This window comes from Lygodium microphyllum, chromosome 14 (assembly GCF_053477565.2).
Source record: "Lygodium microphyllum isolate KBCC chromosome 14, Lygodium_microphyllum_v1.1.10, whole genome shotgun sequence".
NCBI lineage: Eukaryota > Viridiplantae > Streptophyta > Polypodiopsida > Schizaeales > Lygodiaceae > Lygodium > Lygodium microphyllum.
In genome coordinates this window covers 46,515,180-46,540,806 of record NC_141148.1, presented here as the reverse complement: position 1 = coordinate 46,540,806, position 25,627 = coordinate 46,515,180, and positions in this window count along the sequence as shown.

Sequence of the window (25,627 nt, the reverse complement as noted above, 5' to 3'; positions counted from 1 at the left end):
CATCTTCAGATGATGAGGAAAAAAGTTCACCAACCTGACATCACCCCACCGAAAAATCCATTGTCGCGCTGGGTGAAGCAACTCTATGACCACAATAATCCTATGCCTGCATTTCTTGAGGAGAAGGCAGACGGACCAAGGAGGTCTCAGAGAATAGAGGAGCAAAGGAGGGCTTCTGCTCACATAGTCAATATGGCCTTGATGGTTGAGATTATGAGAGAAGTAAAGGAGCCAACTGACTTAGAAGAAGCACTTGCAGATCCATCATGGAAGCCTGCTATGCAGGCAGAGTATGATGGCATAATGAAGAATGACACTTGGGAGCTAGTGGATCGACCAGCAAAGCGGAAGGTTATTGGCACCAAGTGGATCTGGAAGGTAAAGTACAAGGCTGATGGTACCTTAGAAAAGTACAAAGCTAGACTGGTTTTCCAAGGATTTTCACAAGTTGAAGGGTTTGATTTTCAAGAGTCATTTGCCCCAACTGCCACAATGACCACTATTCGCACGGTACTTGCAATGGCTGCCCACAAGAAGTGGCCAGTGTACCAAATGGATGTTAAGTCAGCGTTCTTAAATGGTACCTCAAGGAGGAGGTGTACGTGGCTCAGCCACCAGGGTTTGAGGCCCCCCATTCTAAGAACAAAGTGTGTAAGCTGAAGAAGGCATTATATGGGCTGAAACAAGCCCCCAGAGCATGGTACCAGTGGATAGATAAGTTCTTTTTAAACCTAAACTTCAAAAGATGTACCTCAGATGCTAACTTGTATGTTTACAGCGATGGTAAAAAGTCTGTAGTGATTTTCCTATATGTGAACGACCTTCTTATTACAGGTGACTATGAAGTTATGATCAACCAAACTCGAAAGGCTTTGAGTTCTGAGTTTGAAATGACAGACTTGGGCTTGCTGCACTATTGTTTGGGGATTGAAGTCTAGCAAGAGCTAGGAAAGATCTTCATCTCTCAGAAGAAGTATACATGGGAGATCTTGAAGGCATTTGGCATGACTGAGTGCAAGGAGTTAGCTACACCTATGGAGGTGAATGCAAAGTTATCCGTCGAGGATACATCAACACTAGCAGACATTGGGAGGTATAGGAGGTTGGTCGGCAGTCTGATCTACTTGTGTAACACCAAACCAGATATCAGTTTTGCTGTTGGTGTTTTGAGCAGGTTCTCAAACAAACCTCATGAGAGTCATTGGAAGGCTGGGATGCGGGTGCTCAGATACTTGAAGAAAACTCTTGACTATGGTATCACATACAGTTTCGGAACTTCTCTTGTGGGGAACTATGACTCAGATTGGGCAGGAAACATTGATTCCAGGAAGTCAGTTTCTGGTTATTGTTTCTCTTTGGGTTCAGGAATTTTCTCTTGGATTAGTAAGAAGTAACCAACAGTGGCATTGTCTTCTACCGAAGCAGAGTACAAGGCAGCTTGTTTTGCCACATGTGAAGCCGTATGGTTGAGAAGGATTCTATGGCATATGGGAGTGCAGGATGAAGAATCGACTGTGCTAAGATGTGACAATCAGAGTTGCATCGCCATTGCCAAAAATCCAGTGTTTCATGCACGTACCAAACACATAGAGATCCAGTATCACTATGTGCGTGATTTGATGGAGGATGGGATAGTGGAACTGGTCTACTGTCCAACAGAGGAGAATGGAGCAGATATCTTCACCAAAGCACTTACAAAGGATCTGCTTCAAGTTCATCTTCAGAGACTCGGCATTGGGCCGAGGAGATAGTTCACCTATGGGTGGAAATTGAGGGGGGGTGTTAGATATGATCAATGCCCCACTCTCATTAGGTGCTACCAATGAGAGTGGGGCATTGATCATATCTAACAATTCTTTTGAAGCTCCTGAAAAACAATAGATAGATGTTTTCTATGATTTTCTTTAGACCGTGAAAATATTAGAATGTCATCAAAGAAGACACATGTGAACTTTGAGTGAGGTTTAAAAATTCCCTCCATCATTCAATTGAATGTGGGGGTGCATAAGTCAAAGAAGATGGTATGATTAAGAACTCCTATAGTCCAAACATTGTACAAAAAGCTACCTTATGAACATCTTTAGGTGCTATCCATATCTAGTGATAGCCGATCTTGAGATCAATGCGACTAAAGATACTAACCCCTTGCAACTTATCCAAGATATCATCTATCCCTGAGATAGGAAAATGATTCTTGATTGTGATCTTGTTCAAAGATTTGTAGTCTATGCACATACAAAAAGAACCATCTTTCCTTTGAACAAGTAAGGCTGGAGAGTAGTATGGAGGAGAGCTAAGTTGAACTGACCCTTTTTCCAATAGTTTGTTTACTTGTTTTAGGATCTCCTCTTGTTGCCTTGTACTTACTCGGTAAGGAGGTTGGTTAGGTGGGGAACTGCCTAGGATAAGATCAATTGTGTGATCTTCCGGGCGCTTAGAAGGTAGCTCTCAAGGGAGTTAATCACCAAAACAATCTTCATATTGTTTAACAAAATCATGTCTGGCTTGATCAGACTTGAAAGTTTTAGTCTTCTTAAGCTTGCTCCTCTTATGCTCCCTCTTTGTCCATTTGTGGATTGCATGAGACTTAGAACCAAGAGAGTCTAGAAGATGTGGAGGAGGAGGAGAAACTTGAGTAATCACGGGAGTATCAAGTTGCTGAGACAGATGACTTCCTCCTTATCCGCCGCCTCACTCGAGATGAGGTCTTTTTACTCTTCTTGACCCGAGAGTCCTTCTTCCTTCTAGAAATCTTCTCAGCACTTGGATGCTTTGCACCTTCACCATCCATTGGTGCAATGGTGTTTTCTCTTGCTCTTAAGTTGTCAATCAATTGACGTGGGAATCTCCAGCAAGCTACAATACTGTGTCAATTGAGCCTGTAATTGCTCTCACTTGGTGGTACTTCATCAATTGCCATCTTCCACCTTCTCTCCTCTTCTAGCAAGCAAGCAAAGTGGTGCTTCCTTTACCCCCTTCCACACCCAAGGAGAGCCTCCCTTTTATAGGCTCTAAGAGCTTCTCTTCTTGGAGAGAGACTTGAGTGCCAAGATTGGAAAGGTTGATCTTCGTGCAAGATGTGCCTTCTCCAAGACCTACTCTAGAGCACCAGTTTTGGAATATCTCTCTGTGCGTTGCTCGGATAGAAACACATCCAATACAAAAGTTGTAGATCTCGCCATTTCTAATAACCTTTGTGGGCTGCTTTTAGAGATCAGATTTCTATCACGAGATATTTTAAAAATGGATTCACCATGTCTATTTTAAGAAAATTTTATTTTTAAACTCTATTCTTAACTTATGGTCCATGCAACCACCTTGAGCCATAGATAATGAGAGTTCAATAGATTGCTTTGGGTCTCAACCTTAAGATTAACTTCCACATAAAAGCTTGTATCATCTTAGACCTTAGAAAGAGAAAATTACTTCTCTCCTCACTTCTAGAAGATCAGGTCTCTAGTCTTTCTTAGTGAGAGAATGACCTCTCTTATCTTTCTTAATGAAAGAACAACTTCTCTCCTTAACTCATTAAGATAGAAAATACCTTAAATCTTGACTTGTAAGGGAGAGGATGACCCCAAATGAATGCAATGATCATTACACATAAGTAAACGTTTCCAAGCGTCCTTGGATGCACACATGAATACATATACACAATGCTAATGCAATTGCTCTTCTTAGAACTCAATCCGTCTTCATTTATGTGTAACTTAATTCTTGTGTACACTCTTATACTTCGCAGACACTTCCTTCCCCCTTCATAACTTGTACTTCCTATACCAAATATCCTCGTCACAGTGCTCTAATTACCCCATTAAGTGATGCACTAGGAATAGTAGTCTCTAAATGGTCTCATGGCCATGCTAGATCATCATCAACATGTAAAGAAAAGTGAGTCATTAATTTATTTATTTAATAAATAGAATGTATAATAAAGAAATTAATTTAGTAACAATGGACCACAAATTTGAATACTATAGTAGATAAGATGGAGTATTTTAGTGACTTGAAAAGTGTTATCTCAATGGATCATCATAGCTTCTCCATGATCATATTCAATGTACAGTCGTTTAAAGTGCTATTGGAAGGAGCTGGGAGAATCGTTCAACGAGGTCCAGAGATAGATTTTGAGAAAAGATAGAATGATCTACGTGACACGTTTGTCTTGCTCAGTCACTGCGAACATGTGCATAACCTTTTTTATTAATTCTTCTATGATATTAAATAGTCACAAATGTTGATTCACTCTTTATGAAACACTTATATGTGATATTAAACAAGTAAACTTCTATCCAAATTCTCGATAAGCTTGATGGTGGTATGTTGTGTGGATACCTCGGAGTATGTGAGTGCATGATGAAAGCAATGTTCCTAGTGTGGATGAGAAGAGTATGTAGGTAGAAGGGTTGATATTGTGGAGAATGGAGGACAAGGAGGGCTTGGAGTGTGTGGAGAAGACAAGCACGGGTAATGCAGATGACGAGATAGAAGGCCAATCATTTTTTAAGAATAAAGTAGACTCCTCTATTTGTGGAGACCTATGTATAGACCTTCTACTATATGTCGAGTTATGCTAAGAGCTTGATATGGAATCATAGGTTTTGTTGTATTTGCCTCCACTTTCTCAATTCATTGTTGATAATTTACTTTTAAGGGTACTTTAATATAAGTATTTTAATTAGCATCCTTTTTTGAAGAGGTATATTGTTGTGCTTTACCTAAATCATTGTATTGATTATGCTAACATTGTTTTCAAACTATGCAAATTACATTTGATGGTACTCAAAGAGCGATGACAAATGAGGAGATCTAAGACATCTTCATATGTATGTATCTAAATGAGATAGCCTACTTTAGAGATATGAAAGACCAGGAGTTGTCTCAATCATCATCTAACCGTTCTACACAATGTACCTCAGTATATTCTAATGCTTCGGTCTCTAGTAGATGGAGTTGATGCTCTAGTTTGGTCGCAAAGAAAGGGAGTGATTTTGGGAGGTGCTGTAAAGATGTAGATGTTGTGTGGAGGCAAAGTACAATGTCCCCATCTCCTCTCCCTAATAGACACTTATCACTTCCAGGATTTGTTATAGCTATATGAATGTCTACTTTGGTGACTCCAAGTTTTGGTTAATCATTTGCAGAGCTCACACCCCCATGGGTGCTACTATAGGAGATACCATCCTCGCAGGTATGTCAAATATATAAGAATCTCCTAGTTATGCCCAAGAGTGTGATTGCAAGTCGGAGAGGGCATACCTTAGACATTACCCACTAGGTATGGATACCTTGTGGATGAGAAAACAAGTGATATGATCATGAATGATGAGGGGAGGAGAGTGATGGCTCATATGAGAGAGTTATACCAATAAGTATTTAACCACAAAATTTTAGACCATTGGAAGAATATACACAAAAGGGAAGGAAGTACTATGTGGTAGTGCGCTTGTACGATGAGTTTCTGGTATCTATGGCAGTAGGGAGGTTTTCCACAAGATGGATAATGGATTGTATGTGTGCATATATGTCACATAGATGATCAGATGCACACAAGGCAGTCAAGGATCGAGTTGTGCTTGAAATCCTGAGTGGTTGGACATAGAGGATTGACAGTCAAAACTGAAGGGAGGAGGCCACAAACTCTCTAGGATGATGGCCATAGTAGTGGAAGGCAGCAAGGCCATGATTGGAGATAGTGGTTATGCATCGTTCGAGAAGTGGCGACCATAGGACATATTTGAAAGGATTTTGTAAGTTTTCTTTTGGTTGTTCTCACTTTCTTATTTGGAATATCACTTATACTAACAACATTATTTCTAATAATTCTACTTTGTTTTCTTTACAACACTCCATAAAAAATTGCAAATCTAGAGATTTGGAGAGTTAGTATATGTAGAGAGACATGGTCTCACTGCACTCATCGATAGATTGTATGTGTGCCGTAGCCCAACAAGTCAAGCCTCTTTCTTGTTTGCAGTTATTAGTTTTTTTATGATGCATTATGTATTATGGATTAAAATTTGGTTATTTATATTGGAGAGTCTATTCAACACTCCATTGCGTTGGGATGAGCTCTTAGATCTCGAGGAGCTATAGCATTTAATTGGCTTTGTGGAGTGCACATCCTTTTTTTAAACCTTGTGATCCATGTAACATTCCTTAGATATAATTCTCATCCTTTGTATAAACTCACAATTTGTGATACTTTCATGTTTGTTTTGGACTCTCCTCTCTATCGTTCCATGTAGTTTTTTGAGTTTTCATAATTAGTTTTGTGCTTATTTGAATATTGTATCAATGATCTATTTTTTCCGGCATCTCATGATGCATCTCTCTTGATGAAAATTGTGTATTCAATGTGTAATTGTTTTTATGGAACATTATTTAACACATGGTACTAGGAAGTTGCAAGGTAGCATGCATACCATCTATTTTGTTTTTCTCTACAACCGTCGCTATTAGCATCACTATTTGTGTCACCATTATAGTTTCTTTTGTGTCGCTAATAGCGATGTTAATTGTGGCACATCTATAAAGATGTGTATACCTACACTTTTAGTGATGATAGAGGTAAATTTTTAAATAAATATTTGTGTTGCTTTCAATGTTGGTATGTGGCTTGTATCTTGTAGTGTGTTTCTAAAAATGCTTTTACAAAATGATATTTAATGGATCAAAATATACCACTTGTTCCAACCTCATGCAACATGTGCTCAAGGAGGGTAAAGGAATTTAGGATTCACTTTATAGATTTGAGCCTTCTCCTTCTCCTAATTATCTAGCTTAGTCTAGTTACAAAAACTTGACAAAGCTACAATAGTTATTGAGTTTATGTAGGGTTTGCTATCACAATTTCCCTCTTAGATTCAAAACTTTCCCCTTGTATTGACCATTGGGCTTACCCTATTGATTTTTATATTGCTTGGAATAAGAAACATAGAATCAACCTTGATCACGAGCTTTGATAGTTTTCCATTATAGAGAGGGATAATTTGAAAGGAAAATTGATTAAATATTGACAATCACTTGTTGAACTTAGTGCTATAAGCACATCAAAGCCAAAAGACAACCAAATTTCTTTATTTTTCAACAACTTGTGTCCAAAGTATGTTACTTTGTCTAAATAAATGATTTTACTGCCACATATATGCTGCTTTTATGTTGTATTGTTTCATATGAACAAATGAGTATGTGTGTGTATCATAATAATCAATCCATGTCTTCATGATCCATAGCCTCCAATAACTTTTGTGTACATACAAAGATGAGAGCATTGATCGAAAAATATATATTTTGAGAGAGAGACACACAAATAGACAAATAGAGAGAGCATATGTGTGTATGCGGATGTGTGTAAAATAGCTTAGAAATAAACTATTCAAGTGTTTCTTTTTCAATAAACTAGTAGGAGTTTCTTAATTAGTAACACCATTGCTTATACTCTAGCTATGGTTTAAGCATTGCTTATATTATGCTTGTTGTTTATGCAACAACATTGGATATGGGATGCCATGATTTATGCAACACCCTATTTTGAGTTTTTTATGTCTTACAAGATAGTGTTTTTTATGCAATGCCTGCATATTGCATGCATCATTTTTGAAATGATAGTCAATATAGTGACTCCCTTTTTTATACTTAACACTATGAGGGATTAGACTTGGCTACCTTGATACATTTCTTGAACTTAAAAAAAATCTTATAGTTGTGTCTATACTAATCATTAATAACATGTTAGTTCAGGCATAGAGCAATACAAATTAACAACCCTAAGAAACGAACAACACCATGGATTGAAATCATTCAAGAAAAACAAACAAGGTATAAATCGGCAAAACAAATATATGTAAACCATAGATTCTAAAGAGAGTAAAACGAAGTGAACCTTGGATGCTTTGAAAAGATGGGTCTTTCCGTGACCTTACATATGATATCCAACACTTTAGATTAGCTCTCTCTCCCTCCCTCTCTATCCCCTCTGCTTGTCTACTTTCCAAAATTTCCAAATTTGTTTCTTGTTTTACCTCTTGAAAATACCCAATCTTGCTGTGGGGTGTTTAAATTGCACTTTGCATGTAAAAGAACATGAAATTATGGATGTATGATACATATATAGTCATGGAACACTTGTTACGCATGGTTCACATGCTTTATCATTTAATGCATTGATTTTCCCCTAGGCACTCACCATGGCCCATTGTGTAGGTTGCAAGTTTGAAGCCTTGCAAACACAAGCCATGGAAACCTAACAAGTAGATCACCAATTCCCACCTTGTGATGAATTACATCCTCGTTAGAATGGGTCCCAATACAAGAGTCCCCATTTTTATATGTTCAATCATTCTCTAGCACCGGTGCTTAGTTTGCGCTCAAGCAATGGGATTTCCCTAAACCCTAAACCCTAATTAGCTGTAATATGATCGCCACAAGTCCACAAGTCTGCCCATGCAATACACATAGCTACCCGGATCGGCTTCCTCATTGATCGATAGATAGCAAGAGAAGGATTGTCATGTGGTGCAGGTTCTCCTGATGATCATGGCTATCATGGAGCTTACGATCTTGTGCAACTATGATCATAGAAGAGCAGGAATGTGCAGGTACAAGGTTTTGCTTTTAGTGCGTTCAATCTATACATTGTTTGCTTTTCCTGATCATGGAGTCGTGGCCCGTGTAGATAGTGATTGGGCTGTCGGAACCATTTTTGTCATGTCGGCCTCTTAGCTGATATCTGATCAGTTGGCAGCTGTGGTCTTGGAAGATCGTCATAATACCTGCGCAGCAGCAGCAACGAAAGCCTTTTCCAAACGCAAATCACAAATTACACTTAGAGTACTGGGTGTCGACATGACGACCTACAGTTTTCTGTTGCTGCTTATCGTGTCAATAATGCACATCAATATTGCAGTATACATGGATATCGCGCAGGGTACATCTAAAATCGTAGAGACTGCGATATATCCAGTACCTCGAAATCTCTATTCTTTCAGTACGTCTTCTCATGACTTCCTGTATTGATTACCAATAGTTGGGCTTGCAGGCAGGAGCATGCCGGCCGATCAATACGTCGGTTCAAGCCGAGTCGACGTCCGACGCACACCGATAACGGTGGGGGCCTTCTGGACTGATTCCGGCAAGAAGAAGAACAACAGCAGTACGGCGCTGCTCCTTCCTGTTTGGGATGAGGGGTCAGTTATAAATAGCGCTATGCCGTCGGAGATGACGGCATTCCTATTGATGGAGTCGCAGGAGAAAAGTGTTGTCGCAGGTCATGAGTTCCGGACGTGCAAGCAATGCATGTGCTGCAACGCGGCCCGCACCTTCTGCCAGCCCACGTCGTGCTGCTACCATGTCCTCTGTACAGGTCCTCCGGCCGTTACCTTCGGCAAATGCTCGTTCGTTCCCTTCGCATGCAGCTGCGACAGCTCCTGTACTGCCGCCAGCTTTTAATAATAAGCAACCCAAGCAGCAGGCTAATTAGCTGCGCAGAGTGGAGCATTGTGGGGATGGTTTTAAGTTCTGAGAAATGATAAACATGTGGGGATGGTTTCAAAGCTTCCCCTATTAGATTCCCATCTCGAGCTGTAAATTTATCTGTTATGAAAATTACTCTTCATGTTTGCAAACAAGATCCCACAACTGTAGCTATGTCAACATACCGCACTAATCCAACAAAGTAAACATGAACGTCTACCTTTGGCATCCGGATAGAAGGATGCTGACCTGTGACTCCGCCTATTGCCTCCTTTTGATAACTACGAGTACTTGTTTCTAGGTTCTCATCACTATCTTCTATTTAGGGTTTTGGCTGTCGAAGCTGACATCCGATTACAGCATAGATTCCTTTCAATATCTCAATGTTACCGTAAGTACAAGTCCTTAAGCACAAAACAAGGCTCCATTACGCATATAAGCTTCTATTCTCCTTGCAATCATAACTCTTACAGGAGATAACTGCATACCAGATTCGGGTTATAGATGCTACCTACTTCACTGCACTTTGCAAGGAGTTCCATAGTTGTTAAGGCATTTTCCTATTTTCTTGTCCTACAAAAGCTGGTCTAACTAGGGTTTGCAAATGAACTTTTAAACGAAGTGTCTCTAATTTATACATTGCTTACATATTTCAAATCATAATCTAATACACCACTTCCTCTAAGATCTCTATGGGGGACCCTATGCTAGATATCTAAGAGTACAATATTGATCATTCTCTACTCTCAAGTGTTCCAAGTATGAGTAGAGACTTCGACATTTTGATAAACATTGAGGTTCACTAATGTAATGGTAATGCCATAGCAAGGAGATCTCTTTTGGTTTCTATGCTTACACACTAGTACTATAGTGCCACCATTAGCCTCTTGTTATATGTGTTTTATCTTTCTCTTAGTTTATGATGGTTTTCTCATGCTTTATTGAGATGGCACAATGTATCAAGCTACCAGAGGGGCTAGTAGCCTTGCTGAAGGGGGTCCATGGGTAGCATCCCCAACTCAACAGTAAAGGGAATATTTCTAGGCTAACTAGGGAAGGTTCATAATATGGTTGACGTACCTACCAACCAGACTACCTTCTCGAGCTATAAAATGAAGACCCCTCTAAAGCAATCGTCAATCTATCTTTTACCCAATCAGAGTTTTTTCTGCTCTCTTAAGCTCTTTGTCTGTCATCTATCTAGATCACGATCTAAGCTTCCCATCAGAAGCACATGAGTGGAGAGGGCCATCTTTGTATCAGTTTGTTTGAGATTAAAGTAGTCTTTTTTCTTCTTATATTTATAGTGTATTTTCTACTCCTGGCATAGATTATATCCATTGTGTTATGTAATTTCTACACATATTCTCCCAAGAGCCTTCAAACTTCTAATACACTAATGTATACATCCTGCATTCTATCAATCCCATCTATCTTAGCTAGCAATGGCTTTCTCCCATAATGTCCACACATATGGCCTACAATCAAAACCTCCTCAACTCCAAAAACTAACATTTGGCTTGGAAGGGTCACATATACCTCTTCCAAACAAACCAATATCTTTTCACAATCACTAATATGGTTTGCAACATCATCCATGAGCATCCAACTCATCCTTTCTCTCATTCCAAGAACATCCTTTCTTGAAACATCATCTAGGAAGGACATAGTAAGCTATGGAATAGAATCCCTAAGCACCTTGTTTACTATGTTCATGATGTGTGTAGTTGAGTTCATCACACCCTATTGTAGAGTACACATCCATACTAATCGTAAGGGGGGTGCCTCATTGTCATGATGTCCCTATTTTCAATAGCTAGTTGAAACTTATCATAGATAGAGTATAAGTCACCCAAAGAATAAATTTCTCTACCTGCAAAAGCATTTGCAAATTCATCTTCTACTAGACTTGCACCCACATTTCTTATTGTCACTTTATTACAAGCTCCATATCTTGAATGAAACTCAATGCTCCATTTTTCTTTGGTATAGTACATGAGCGATTAGAGCATGGAGGTAAAGATAGTTTTAATATCTTCATGTGTATCTTCTCACTCAAGACTTCCATCAACTTAGGCAAATAAGCACAAGGTACCAAAATGGGCCTCAAATTCCATGGCACATGTGGCACTTTGAAAATCACAATTGAGACACAATATTTGGATCCACATAGCCTATTTTAGTCAACTGAAATGAAAACTCTTTTCCATGTTTAGCCAACATCTATACAAAACATTTTCTTTTAGTAGGCAAGTGAAATGACTCTCCAACTTTAAATTCCTTCAATGTTTTAGCAATAATTTATACCCTCTATTCTTTGGATCATGCAAGCTTGGTTGCTTTGACACTTGCTCATAGATACCCTCACTACTCAGTTGAAATGGCACAATAAGTAGCTTAACTTTCTTACCACCAATAGTCTTATATTTAATTTCTACAATCACATTAGCCCATTCTTTTACTTGTAACACTTTGTGCTAATCAATAGCCATGTAGCTTTGTACATCTCCAAAGAATATAACAAAAGTACACTATTTTTAGCCTCAATTTCAACATGTACAACTGTTAAATTTTCAGTCATGGTGTTAGTAAAATTCAGCCCCTCAAATAGGCTAGTGATCTACAACCAAATCTACAAGCAAAACCTCATGTCTTTTTAGCTCTTTTTTAGCCCTCTTAGCATATTTCTTTTTAGCACTATCCATGTTGTCAAATCTCGTCGATATCCTATAACTACTTGCTATCCAAACATAAAAGCTAGTAATAAAAATAGTTGTCCCTTTACTAGGAGGTAAGAGCTTTCTGCAAGCAACATTACTATGGCATCCCCTTATGGCACCGCCATCTAAAATCCCTTGAACTCTTTAATATTTGATGGTACAAGATGATCTCTAAGCATATCTTCATTGCGTGGATGAGTGACACCTCGAGTGACACCCACTATTAGAAACTAAACTACATTCCTTCCATCTATATCATACAATGAAATGTTGATAATCTTGGACACTTCCTGTGGTAATAAAAGATTTAGGCACATAGCCTACAAATCTCTCGACGAGTTATTTGCAACCCTCACTCTCCATCCAAGATGTCAAGCAACTATCCTTTGATAAGGGGGATCTTATGTTACTCTATTTATTTCAAAGACACAAGTGAAAGTTAAAACTTAGAGGCCTTGGATCTTTCTGCATTTGTATAATTAGCCAAGAGAGGGAATGTTGACCTAGATACACTAGATAGTAGCCCATGGGCCACTTCAATGGTAGTAGAATAAATAAGTACTACCCATCAAGATACCCTTCTGATATGAATAGAAGAGAGATCCTTCTATAAGCAATCTGAGCAACAACAAAAACACATCCGTGCACCACACTTCTATCGGAATCCAACTGACCCCATAATAACTATTCCTGATGTTACTATTAGCAATTGGAGATGGATGATGAGTCCCTTATTCCAACACCTTACCTTTCTATTTTCCTTACAATAACTAAGTCACTTGTGGCTGATGTACTCATTCATGAGAAATTAGACTAAAACCCACTTTCTTATTACTATTGGAATCACTTAGACTAGCCATATAGCTTCAGTCCATGGATACAAAACCAAATCCATATTGGAGACACCCTTACTCCTTGTTGGGCAAGTTAAATTGAAAATTACCATTGAGACCAAGAGTATCCCACTCCTTTATGTTCTCTTGGACTTTAAGGGGAGTTGCAATAAGATTCTTTTTGGATGAATGTTCAAGTTCTTAACTAATTGTCATAGTATCTATACTGATAAGTGCATCCATCAACATGCAGCAAATGCATGTATAATCACAACCTTTAGTTGCAAAGAGGTGCAATATGAGCCTATTTAGATCACCCATACATCTTGGCCTGACCAAACACCTAAAGCCTTAGTGGTTTTGACCCAAGTCTTCAACTAACCAATCCCACAAGAAATCACATATTGGCTCCAACACTTAGTGGAAGTGGTAGACAAAATATCCTCATGCAGCTCTTTGGCTAATGGATCGATGGGTTTCTAAGGCCCTTCCCCAAGTTCATGGATATTATGAAGACTCCTACACACTTGCTACCAAAATTATATACAATTGCACACATGACTACCTGCTGCCATACACAAACCACCACAGTAGCTCTAATGACATCCCATAAATCAAATAAACTAGCTAATTATACTATGACAACTAACGAGGCTCCCATTGTGCATTCATGCATGAACTCTACTCAAAGAAAAGGTTCATTCATTAATGTCTTCTACCACATTTATGGCTTTTGCTCCACCTATAGCTCCCTTAATTAGCATGATCTCTCAATCTTATGAACTAGACATCACCATTGTTGGCACAACATCATCTCTCACTAATTTACCTCCACAAGAGGATATGCTTTCTGAACTATACCAAGTTTCCCAATATATACTGAGCAATACCAACCCTCTTTGCCAACCAAGTTGAAGAAACCTCATCAATCTTGATCAATCTATAAAATTTCTAGAGACTTATCCACCCAAGTAAAAAAACCTCCATCCTAATACTTTTTGTAGCTTGACTCCATATTTGGTGTATTTGCCAAATTATTCCCTATGATCAACCTTATACTAGTTGGCATTGATATAATCATGCTTGTTCCTAGTGGCACCCTAGTTGTGAGAAGCAAGAATATATGTTTCATAAAAGCATTACTATATGAGACCAGCTAGCTGTGTAGATTCAAAACAGTAGTTGCCAGCTTGTTGAATACTTCCTTTATTCATCAGGACTACACTTCTTAAGGACATTTTTGGCATTGAAAGACTCCACTACCTTTGCAACAAGATCATTCACTTTATGAAAATATGATACACCATTCTTTATGAAGCTACTACTATAGTAAAAAAGGTTGTCAGCATAGCCAAATAAGACAAAATTATTAGTCTCTTGAAGTATGATCCCACATACTGTGAGACCACATCTTTACACAACATCATGGAGGCCTAAATGTTGACATTGTCCAAGTATTTGCTTCATCATCCTAGACTTACTAGATTTTGATGCAAGGGAGTTTGATTAGCCAATACATGAAGCAAAAAATCCAGAATGAAATCAAGCTTACATGCCCTTGGTCCATATGTTAGGAGCTGCGTCCACAAAGAGTAATGAATTTTTCACTTTAAGATAAATGAGAATATTAGATTTATGAAGCCACTCTCATTATGCATTGTACAGTTGCTTATATGAGTAGTAGGAGATGAGCTCTACTATGAAGTTTTGACTTTCAAGTAAATGATGAGATTAGATTTAGAAAGCCACTCTCATTATGCTTGTACAATTACTTACATGAGTAGTTTAAAACATTATTGCAAAGTGGATAGAACCCTTAGAGATTAAAGACAATCAAAGGTCATGCACTGTTGAGTCTTCCCTTTTTCTAAGCAAATATTTTTAACACACTATTAGTGAATTTGGGAATTTTCCAGGAGCTTAGGACTCATGGTCAAAACTTTCTCTTTGCTATAACTCTCATACCATTGCTTCAAATTTATTGTTCAATAGCTCAATAGATTCCATTTTTCATAAGGTTTCCAATTATTTGTCATATGATAGCTTTGGGAAACTTAGATATGTCTTTTTGGAGTATCAACATTCTAAATAATGAAGAATGGGACTTGAAAGATTTCCAAATTCACTAAAATTGTATTTTTTGAGTGAGATGAAGAAATCAAGAAATACGTGGCAAGCACATGAGATAGAGTTGTGCACATTTTGGAAAAGCCCACTTGGCAAAGCACATGAGATAGAATATGAAATTCCAAAACCATAGAAACAAAAAACCTTAGTCTTTCCCTCACATTGAAATTATTTTTTCTAACACATTACATAAATTAGTTTTGCATTTTATGGATCTACATATCACATTTTTTTTATTGAATTTTACCTTTGTAGATCCATATACAATCGATAATCCAATATACATAGACCATGGAAATTAGATTTGCAAATGTGAATTCCAAATCCATAGCAACAAAAACATTCTCTTACAAATATCATTATTGGGAAACTTGAGTGAAACACTAGAAAACAAGTTTCACTCAAATATTCTTCATGATATATGAAAGATTGTAGCAGCAGCCTCTCATCCACTTCACATGGATTCACACTCATCATCCACAAAAAAACAATGCCTTCATTGTGGCTTTGAGAAGTCTGCATTGAAGCATGGCGCATTGGCTATTCTTTTCACCATTGCGTCCGCATATGTAGGAACACACTTCTAACATACAATAGGGAAGCACAAAAAACACAATATTAGTGAGTTTGGAAATCTCCCAATTCCCATTTTTTGAATAGTAAAAAGGTGGCACCCTGAGAGCGGAGTTTTGATGCCGAGAAGTGCTTAAAAATAGCCAAAAATTACGAATATCAAGGGAAAAATATTCAACGTCGAAGGCGGCGGCTCCAACTAGGACGATTTTAAGCGTCAAGTGCTTTAAAGGCGCCCAAGCGACACTTGTTGATTTTTGATAATTTTTCAGACTGTCGTGCAGGTTGTCAAGAGTTATCGGCCAATGCGGGATGTCAAGCTGGACGCTAGAAATTTACAGCACTCGATTTGGACACCGGACGAGGAAATGGCCAACAAATAGGGAAGATGCGAAGGGGTGGACATTAGAGGGGACAAGTGGGCATGACCTTTGGGAGCCCCAAAACTTAATATAGCATGAAATTTTTCATGCAAAAAGAAGATGCAAGCGTGGAGAGAGAGGGTGGCAAGAATGTGCCGAAATTTGCGTCCCCTTCTTGATGATGCCTTATACAGCCTGCACACAACCCCCTCAAGTGATGATGGGGCTTTATTCCCTCTTGTATGCTGATGCTATCGCCACCCTTCGCTCGCGCAATGATGGCCTAGATGAAGATCTCTGATTTTAGTCTTTCTCTCTCCTCCCTCTCTCTCCCTTAAGGGGTTGTTCTTGTGTGGAAGAAGACAATGAAGAATGATGGAGGAAAGCTTGTCCGAATAGGACCAGATTGCTTTCCAATGGATGAAGACATGAAGGATGCTATGCTTGAATATGGTGAGCATTAAATGCATGCTAGAAATCAGTCCCATAATCAAGACCAAGAAACTGAGACCTGAAAATAAGCGATAATACTATTTTTATAAAGAAAAATGATCTTTTTATGCTTTTTGCTTTATGAAACCTTGTTCATATGGGATGAAAGTTCATTGTGATATTTTTTGCCATGATTTTCAACTGTTTGCAATCTGAAAATCAGAAAATATAAGGCTACAAGGCCGAAATTAGTATCAAAATGCATGAAAACACGTGTTTTAAGGGTAAAATTGGGTTTTTTGCTATATAAATGAAAAATATGATATGTCACACCAACTAAATCTGAGTTTTTGCTCTTAGTGAACCTAATGGCCACATCCCACAATCAATTTTCATTTTCAGCCACTATTTATTAAAGAAAAATAGGAAAAATATCCAAAATTTGAAAAAAATACGTTTAAAATTAGGAAAAAATGAAAAACAGACTGAGAAAAATTAGGAAAAATTATATCTATGTTTGTGCAATGTATAACGATGGCAGAGCAGGAGGTTGGCCTTGGTTTGTCCCTATTTCTATGTTTTGTGCGTATTTATTGTTCTTTTAAAAGGAAAAAATGCATAGAAACCCTATCTAACCGATCAATGATGCAAAATGCTAAGAGTTGGATGAAAAGGGACTGAAATGCTGAAAGATAAAGAAAATATTTGATTCATGCATTGCACTTGGCATATAGGAAAGAAACGGTTTAAATAAATAGGATGGTAGCATGAGCATATGGCTCGGTGCCTCCTTTCAACGCAGCAAGCACTAGTAAAATTCATGGAAAGAATGCTTTATGCACCATGCACGATACTGATCTTTCTTTTTTTTTAGCACATAGCCATACACTATTTGCATTAAGCATAATAATTAAAAGGTATCAGAAAAACCTCCTGGATGCATGGCACCTATCTTCCTTAGGTTGTGACCAACGATGAGCCTGAGAGGATGTCCTAAGCTGTAGGTTAGTCATTGGGTCCTAAGGGAAAATTGTAGTGAGGAATGGTACATCCTGGAACGTAAAATATTGGTACCTTGAGAGGAGTATGTGTGGAAATGTTCTATATGTTTAGTAGCGCATCAAAGGGCCAATCCCTGCGATGTAGGAGAGCTGCAGTGGGGCTCCGACTATTAGTCGGTGGAGTGCCTCCATATGTGTGTGTGATGAGGTGTTATGCCTATGTACTTTGGGTTCTCCTTTTTAGGAGTTTAAGGGAATCATTGGACTATAAACTATAAATGCATGAATTAAGCTTTAGGGCAGTTGGTCCTTTAGCATTAGATTGACACTCCTGGTCCGCGAGGCCGTAAGGGTGTTTGTGTGTCATGAGCATGAGGTCCAGCTAGTGCCATAGCCAGTGCCATCCCATTTCAGGTCCCATCAGTGGTGCGTTTGCCGAGAGTCGCCTATAAGTGGTGGTTTTCGAACCTAGGGTTTCTAAGGGACCAAAAGAAAGTTGGTTTATGTCCTCTAACAAGGACCGTCAAGGCGAAATCCAAAAAGCAGAACATGCTGAGAGGGCTAGACGGCGGTTAGAGATTGTAAGTCGTTATTCTCCTCAAAGGAGTAGCCCAGTACGTATAAGAGGAAGTGGTCTTAGTAACCTAACTGCTCCACATAGTCCGTCAGGTGCAGGAGGAAGCGTAAGTTCTTGCTCTTTTCCACCAATTCTACCCACTTCAAGGGGGAGATGTGAATCTGTCAGTTCAAGCTCCTATTGCTAATCCAATTGTCCCCATGGCACAACCCATTGTGATTCCTGCAGGGACGTCGGATTTACCAGCCTTAGGAGTTCCCTTGCCCATTTTTAATGGGTTAGCGGAAGAGGATGCAGAATTTCACATTTGTGAATTCCAAAGATTGATGTTCAATTATCGCATCCAAGACGAGGGACATCTCATGATGTTCTTCAATATGACGTTAAAATGAAGGGCTGCGGTATGGTATCACAGCATAGAGTCTGGGACCATAACCACAATTGATCAATTCTATGCAACTTTCCGAGGAGAATATGCCCCTGAAAGAGGTAGCCAATATTGGTTGCGGGTCTTGAATGTAACACGCCAAGACCCTCATGAGAATGTGAAAGCATATGCCAAGAAGTTGAAGGAAGTATTTCGTAAGTTACAAACTTACATGCCCATTCCGTCAGCTGCCCAATTACAATATTTTTTGCATGGGTTGGACTTTAATATCCAAGTACAATTGAGCAGTGCGGCCTTGGCAGATATAGACACCGCTATTACGCGGGCAGAGGGAGTAGAAGCACGATTACAAACGGCCTACTCCTCTCGAATGAATGTTAATGGGGGTTTAGTACCTGGCGGCAATCCATCATTGACGAATGGAAGTCAAGGGATGCCTATGACTAACCCTAATGGGAGAGGGAGTGTGGTTCAGAATGTACCTTTGGTGCCAGCTCCTCCCAGTGTGACTATGCCTATGGCAAGTCAGTTGGCTCCACCAAATGTTGGAGGCCAAGTTTTGAATTCTAATGTTGTTCCTGTGGGTCAACAGCCAATGCCAAATCAGATTGTTAGGTCAATGGAACAACGGGTCGACGATCGAGGCTATGAATCGAGTGCATCTAATGTCCTTGGCAAAGTTAAGGATGTGATGAAGCATTATACTGATATGATTTCCGAACAATATCGACAAATAGCTGTCGACGTTAATTTCTTGAAGAAGCAACAAAATCTGATAGGGAGTCGACGCCCTGAAGAGGGTGGATCCTCAAGATTCAGTTGTAAGTGGTGTGGTGGACAGCATTTCCCTAGAAACTGTCCAAATGTGAAATGTGATATTTTGGGAAGTCGGGCCACTTAGCTGCTACCTATTGGAGTAAGATTAGTTCCCTCCAACAAGGGAGTGAATAGCCAAGCACTGTGAATCATAGAGCGCAAGGAAATAACTTGTAGCAGAATGATGCACCAAGACAAATATTGCAGAGGGGAAAAACAACTATAGAAGAGTTGCCACAAGGCAATGGAGTCAACCTTATTGAGGTTGCAAGAGTCAATGATGCTGAAACCTCTAACTTAAGAGCCATGACAAGAGGCCAAAAGGCTAAAGAGGTTGACAAAGATAATGCAAAATCGGTTGAGGCAAACCCTAAACAAGGGGATAAGGGGGCACAAGTCCAGAATCCTAGCATAGAAGGGGGACCACTAAGGCCGGTTTGACAGAAAAGGCGACCCTAAGAAGGATGCGGAAGTGCCGAGAAAGAAGGTAAGAGCCAAGAAAGAAGCATCAAAACTGGTCCAAAGACCAAAAGAGAGGATGGTTTGGCGAGAAAAGAGAGCTTTGGCTACCTATCATGGCTTTGATTTAGCAAGTTCTCTTTGCAAAGTCAAACAAGACGTAAACCTTCTACAGTTGATTAGATTATCTCCAGGAGTACACAAGGAATTTAAGAAGATCCTGTGTATTGGGTATATTGTAGAACCTTTGGGCATAGCATGAGTAGGGGAAGATTGGTTTGATCATGCTGAAAAGAACTGCCCTAGGGTTCTAGCTTATGTAGATGGAATATTAGTGGAACATGCCATTGTAGACACTGGATCCTCCGTCAATATCATGAGTTTAGAGTTGATGGAGAGGTTGGATCTAGGCATCCAAAAAGACAGCTCCACCCTTCTGAGAATGACTGATAATAGTCTAAGACAACCAAAAGGTTGCGTTACTAAGGTCCATGTTACAGTTGCAAGTGTAGAATGCTTCTTGGACTTTAGGGTGATAAGATTTGTAGGACATCCTAGCTATCGAGTTTTGCTAGGTAGGCCTTGGATCTTACGAACAGACTGTCAAGTCGATATACCCGCCGGTCGAGTGATTTTAGGTAAAGGTGCTAATCGAGTAATAGTCGATGGTTATCCTGAGTCTCCTCAAAGTGAGAGAGCTCCTTTATCTTCTACTGAATTAGAGACAGCAGACGATCCATCTGGTAGTGAGACATCATCCAGTGATGAATCTAAAGAGGGGTCCACTATAGAAGATATCTATCATATAACTCTAAATGAGCCGATAGAGCCTCAAGATAGGATAAGAGACGCGGATGTGATTGAGTTAGACCTTGGTGTGCCGAATGATTCGCGGCCAATTAAATTAGGTTCCATGCTCAGTTCAGCAGAAAGGGAGGACTATGTGTCCTTGATTCAAGAATTCTGCAATATCTTTGCTTGGAGTTATGATGAGTTGAGAGGCATTCCTCCCAGCCTAGCTGTTCATACTATTCCTGTAAAAGAAGGCAGTCGTCCTGTGCGTCAGAAAGTAAGGCGTATGCCTTTTGAACTGAGGAACGGGTTGTTTGAGGAGTTACAAAAGTTAAGAAAAGTTGGTTTAATCTTCCCTGTACAACACACACAATGGTGTTCACTAGTTGTTATCAGGAAGAAGAAAAACAACCAGATCCGACTATGTGTAGATTTTAGAGAGCTGAATAAGCAGACGGTTAAGGATTACTACCCATTGCCATTTATTGACCAGATTTTGGATCAATTACCGGGTAGGGAGATATATTCGTTTATGGATTGCTTTGCAGGATACAACCATATGGCAATTGCAGAGGAGGACAAGTTGAAAATGACTTTTATTACTATCTTTGGTACTTTTGCGTACCATGTGATGGCCTTTGGTTTGTGCAATGCACCTGGATCATGGCAACGAACAGCAGACAAGACCTTTGGTGACATCTCCCCAGATGAGTTGAAAGTATTTATCGATGACCTGGGTGCAGCCAGTGTAAGGGAAAGGATGTTGATTATTTTAAGAAAATGCTTTGAGCGCTGCAGACAATTTTGTATCGCTCTTAATCCACGGAAGTGTGTTTTTGGAGTATCTTATGGGCTATTTCTAGGCCATGTGGTCAGTTCAGTGGGAATCGCAATTGACCCTGAAAAGATCAAGGTTATAGTTGCTATGAGTCCACCACGTACTCCGAAAGAGGTTCATAGCTTTCTGTCATCGATAGGGTACTATCGAAGGTTTATCAATGCCTTGGTAGAAAGGACGCTGCCATGAACGAACTTATTATCCTTTAGCTATCTATTTGAATGGAGTGACCCTTGTAAGGTAGCTTTCGAGGATGTGAAACAAGAGCTAGTAAAAGCACCCATTTTAAAAGCACCTAAAAGAGGTGAGGTGTTCTATATATTTTCAGCAGCCACCACGCATAATATCAGTTGTTTAGCCCAAATCTGGGAGGAAAAGTTGTATCATCCGATAGCTTTTGCTAGTCGAAAATTGGGCATTTCAGAGATCAATTATACCTACATGGAGAAGTTGTGTCTTGCGATGGTCTTTGGGACTAAGAAATTCAGGCACTACATCCTCTATGAAAAGGTAGTATTCTATATGAAGGCGGAAGGGTTGAGATTGCTTATGAACAAGCTACAGCCGCTTGATCGTTTGGCAAAGTGGTTAATCACTTTGCAAGAGTTCAATTATGAGATTAAGAGTAAGTCCCCCGAGGCTACAGGGTATTGTGGAATTCCTTGTGGATTTCGGGGAGCCAAAAGAGATCTTGGCTGAAGGAAGTGATATTGAGGCAATGTTTAAAATTGATACAGCTTCTATCCCATCTTGGTATGCTGCTATTACGTATTATCTATCAACAGGACAGACTGGAGCTGGTCTATCAAAGTCAGAAAAGAGGAAAATCAAACAATAGGCTTTGAAGATTTCCTTGATCGCAGGGACGGCAGGGTGTTGATGATATCTACCGTTGATGTGTGAAGCCTGACGAGGTTCCTTTTATCTTAGAAGAGTGCCATGACACTACATGTGGAGGGCACTTTGCGGGACGGTTGACGGCGCAAAAAGCTTTAAGAGCTGGATATTGTTGGCCGTCCATCTTCCAAGATTCCTTTGAGTATGTTAAGAGACGTGATACCTGTCAAAGACATGACAGTAGAGAGAATAGGAAATGCCCACTTACACCTATCATGGCTATCCTTCCATTTGAGAAGTGGGGCATTGATTTTGTGGGTCCTATTACCCTGCTGTCTACTACCCAGAAGAGGTACATTATAGTAGCAACTGATTATTTCACAAAATGGTCAGAAGCGAGGGTGACGAGACAGGACAATGCAAAAGAGACTGCCAGTTTTCTTTTAGAGCAGATTATCTGCCGTTTTGGTCCACCAAAAGAATTGGTGTCGGACCGTGGAACAGTGGTTCTGGAGGATGCTGCAGAGACATGGATCCAGTAAGCCCATGGTCGGCTTGAGATACCGGTGCTACTATTCACTCTCATGCAAGTTTGAGAGAGCATGGCTCAGGTGGTTGTTGTGGAGGTACTGACCTAGTGTCTTTGTCTCATTGTTCTTTTGGAGTTCCGTCACCTATGGGATTTGTCACACTTATGGGGACGTCTACTCTCATCACTCCAGATTTTCTCAGTTGTTTATAGTTGGCACCTGTATGGGTGCTACTTTGAGAGATACTATCCCCGTAGGTACACCAAATGTACATGGGTCTCCTCGATATGCCTAGGAGCGTGGTCACAGGTGGGAGAGGACACATCTTAGGTATACCCCAGAGGGGTATGGATACCTTGTAGATGATAGGACAGGAGCCATCATCATGAATGATGAGGGAAGGAGGGTGATTTCTCACATGAGAGAGTTGTGCCAACAACGGCACAATGTATCTGATCATCGGAAGAACATACTAGAGGGGAGCAAGGACTGCATAGTAGCATCCTTGCATGAGGAGTTTTCGGTATCCGCCGCAGCAGATAGGTTTTCCAATCAAAACACTATAGGATATTTACTTGCTATAAAGCTCACAATCTTTGCCAAAAATAATCATTATACATGTATACAAGCCATTGTGAGGCCATCTAAAATAGAACTAGTTTTCTCAATGCTTTAATATATTCTCCCTTCTCCCTAGAAAACACTCTAACTTCCAAGGGAAACAAGTATCTCCTTGGCTCTATTTTCATATCTTCAAAATAATCATCAAGAGAAGAATTGTTAGGAAGGGTCAATCCACTTGGTGCATGAATGAAATTTGCAAGCACATGACTAGCCCCCTGACAAGTATTTGGTTGAGGACACCCTCTCGATAGAGCCAACTTACACACAAGAAAAGGAGAAGGTTTAGCAAACAGAAAAAAACTATTAGCATTAACCATTGTAAAAAATCAAATGTCAAAATAATTTCATATAACTATACACCATGGTACTCACTCTCTGAAGGTATGATCACCTCATGGAAGCCTGACTAAGTTCTTTGTGGCCTTTGTTGCTTTGAGTAATAAAATCTAAGTCAACTTTGTACCAATGGAAACATCATTCAAAGCAATTCAATTTAATTTTTCAAGGGCGGAAACACTTAGACACACAAAATTCAATAATCAAGAAAATCAAGTTACTCTAAATTGACCATTAGCACATCAAGGCATACCAATAATTACATTATACACAAGATTTTCCAAGTAACATCAAGTAAGTGGATACTAAGTTTTAAATCCCTTCCCTTTGTCTAGCCGAAGTCTAGAGCGTCGACCTTGTCTATTGGATACTGAAGCATCAGAGCCCACTAAAGTAGATCTAAAAAAACAGTCTGATGGTGTGAGATAGCTCCTGGTCCACCATATCTTTGAATCGAGCCATCTGATCTAGAGACATACATGTGAAGATCTCCTATAGCTCCTCGTCACTCATTCCTGGACTCATCGTGCGGATCCAAATATCCACAAAGGTCACGTGCACATACAAAATTTTATGTTAGCATAATCAATATAAATAAAGCAAAGCACGGTAATATAAATCTTCAAAAAATGATCCTACTTAAAACACATATCTTATGTACCCTTATAAAAGCAATTCGTTAACGAATTGAGTAGGTGGATGCTCCAAGTATGAAGTACCCTATGGTCCCATGTCAATCTCATGACACAACTCCATATACACTCGAAGATTGATAGATAGGTCACCACAAAAGGATAAGTCAACGTCGTTCTCAAAGAATTCTTGGACTCTTATATTTCCATCATTGTTACCCGATTCTGGCTCCTTTACATGCTCCAAGCTTTTGGCGGCTTCCACCCCTTGCAATATCGACCCCTCTATTTGTATACTGTCCTCATCTACACTGGGAACATTGCTTTGATCATATACTCTCGCACTTCGGGGAGCTGAAGGTACAACATACCACCATCGAGGTTGTCGGGGGTTTGGATAGAAAATTACATGTTCAAAATCACGTACAAGAGAGATTTAACTTTTGTGACATTTACCATGTTGTAATAAAATTTAAAAAAATGTGAGTTTATACACCTGTTCACAATGGACTGGCAATACAAATGTGTCATGCAAATCCGTCTATCTTTTTTCAGAATCTATTTCGAGAAATCTAGATGGACCTCGTTGAACTGTTGTCCCAGCTCCTTCAAGTACCACTTTGAACCACTACACATTGAATAGGATCATGGAGAAGCTATGATAATCCAGCATGATAATACTTTGAAAGTTTCTAAAATACTCAATCTCATCTATAACGGTGTCTAGATCCATTGCTCGTCGTCGGCTCTCTTGCTCGAACTTTGCCATGATACCACAATCTATTGTGGAGCATATTTTTTCGATACGCTCCACGTTGTGTCGAAGGGTTTTCGAAAGCAAAGTCACGACCACAGAGGACCTTGACAAATTTCAAGATAGAAGATCAATCAAGCGAATAAGCAAGATGAGAAAATAATGCCAAGTAACAATTGTATTACTGCCAAGATGTTTACAAAATACAAGATGAATTCAAATCTAATCAATCCACTAGTTTTAGGCACCTGATCTCAAGTAGAAAATTCAACTCTCAAGCTCAAGAATTACTCTAAATGCCCAATTTTCGCAAAAGGTGAAGTGGAATTAGTACCCTATACCAAATGTGGTGGTTTATAAGGAACACCTCCGAACCTTAATATTGTCTCAAACTGTTGTATCATTTGCATAATCAGTGCACCCATATGGCTGTCCATGACCACATTAGTAGATGATTTTGATCCGGCCACAAGTTCACTGGGAGCATTTGGAAGAGTGGTCACAATTTCCTAGTTTACAAAA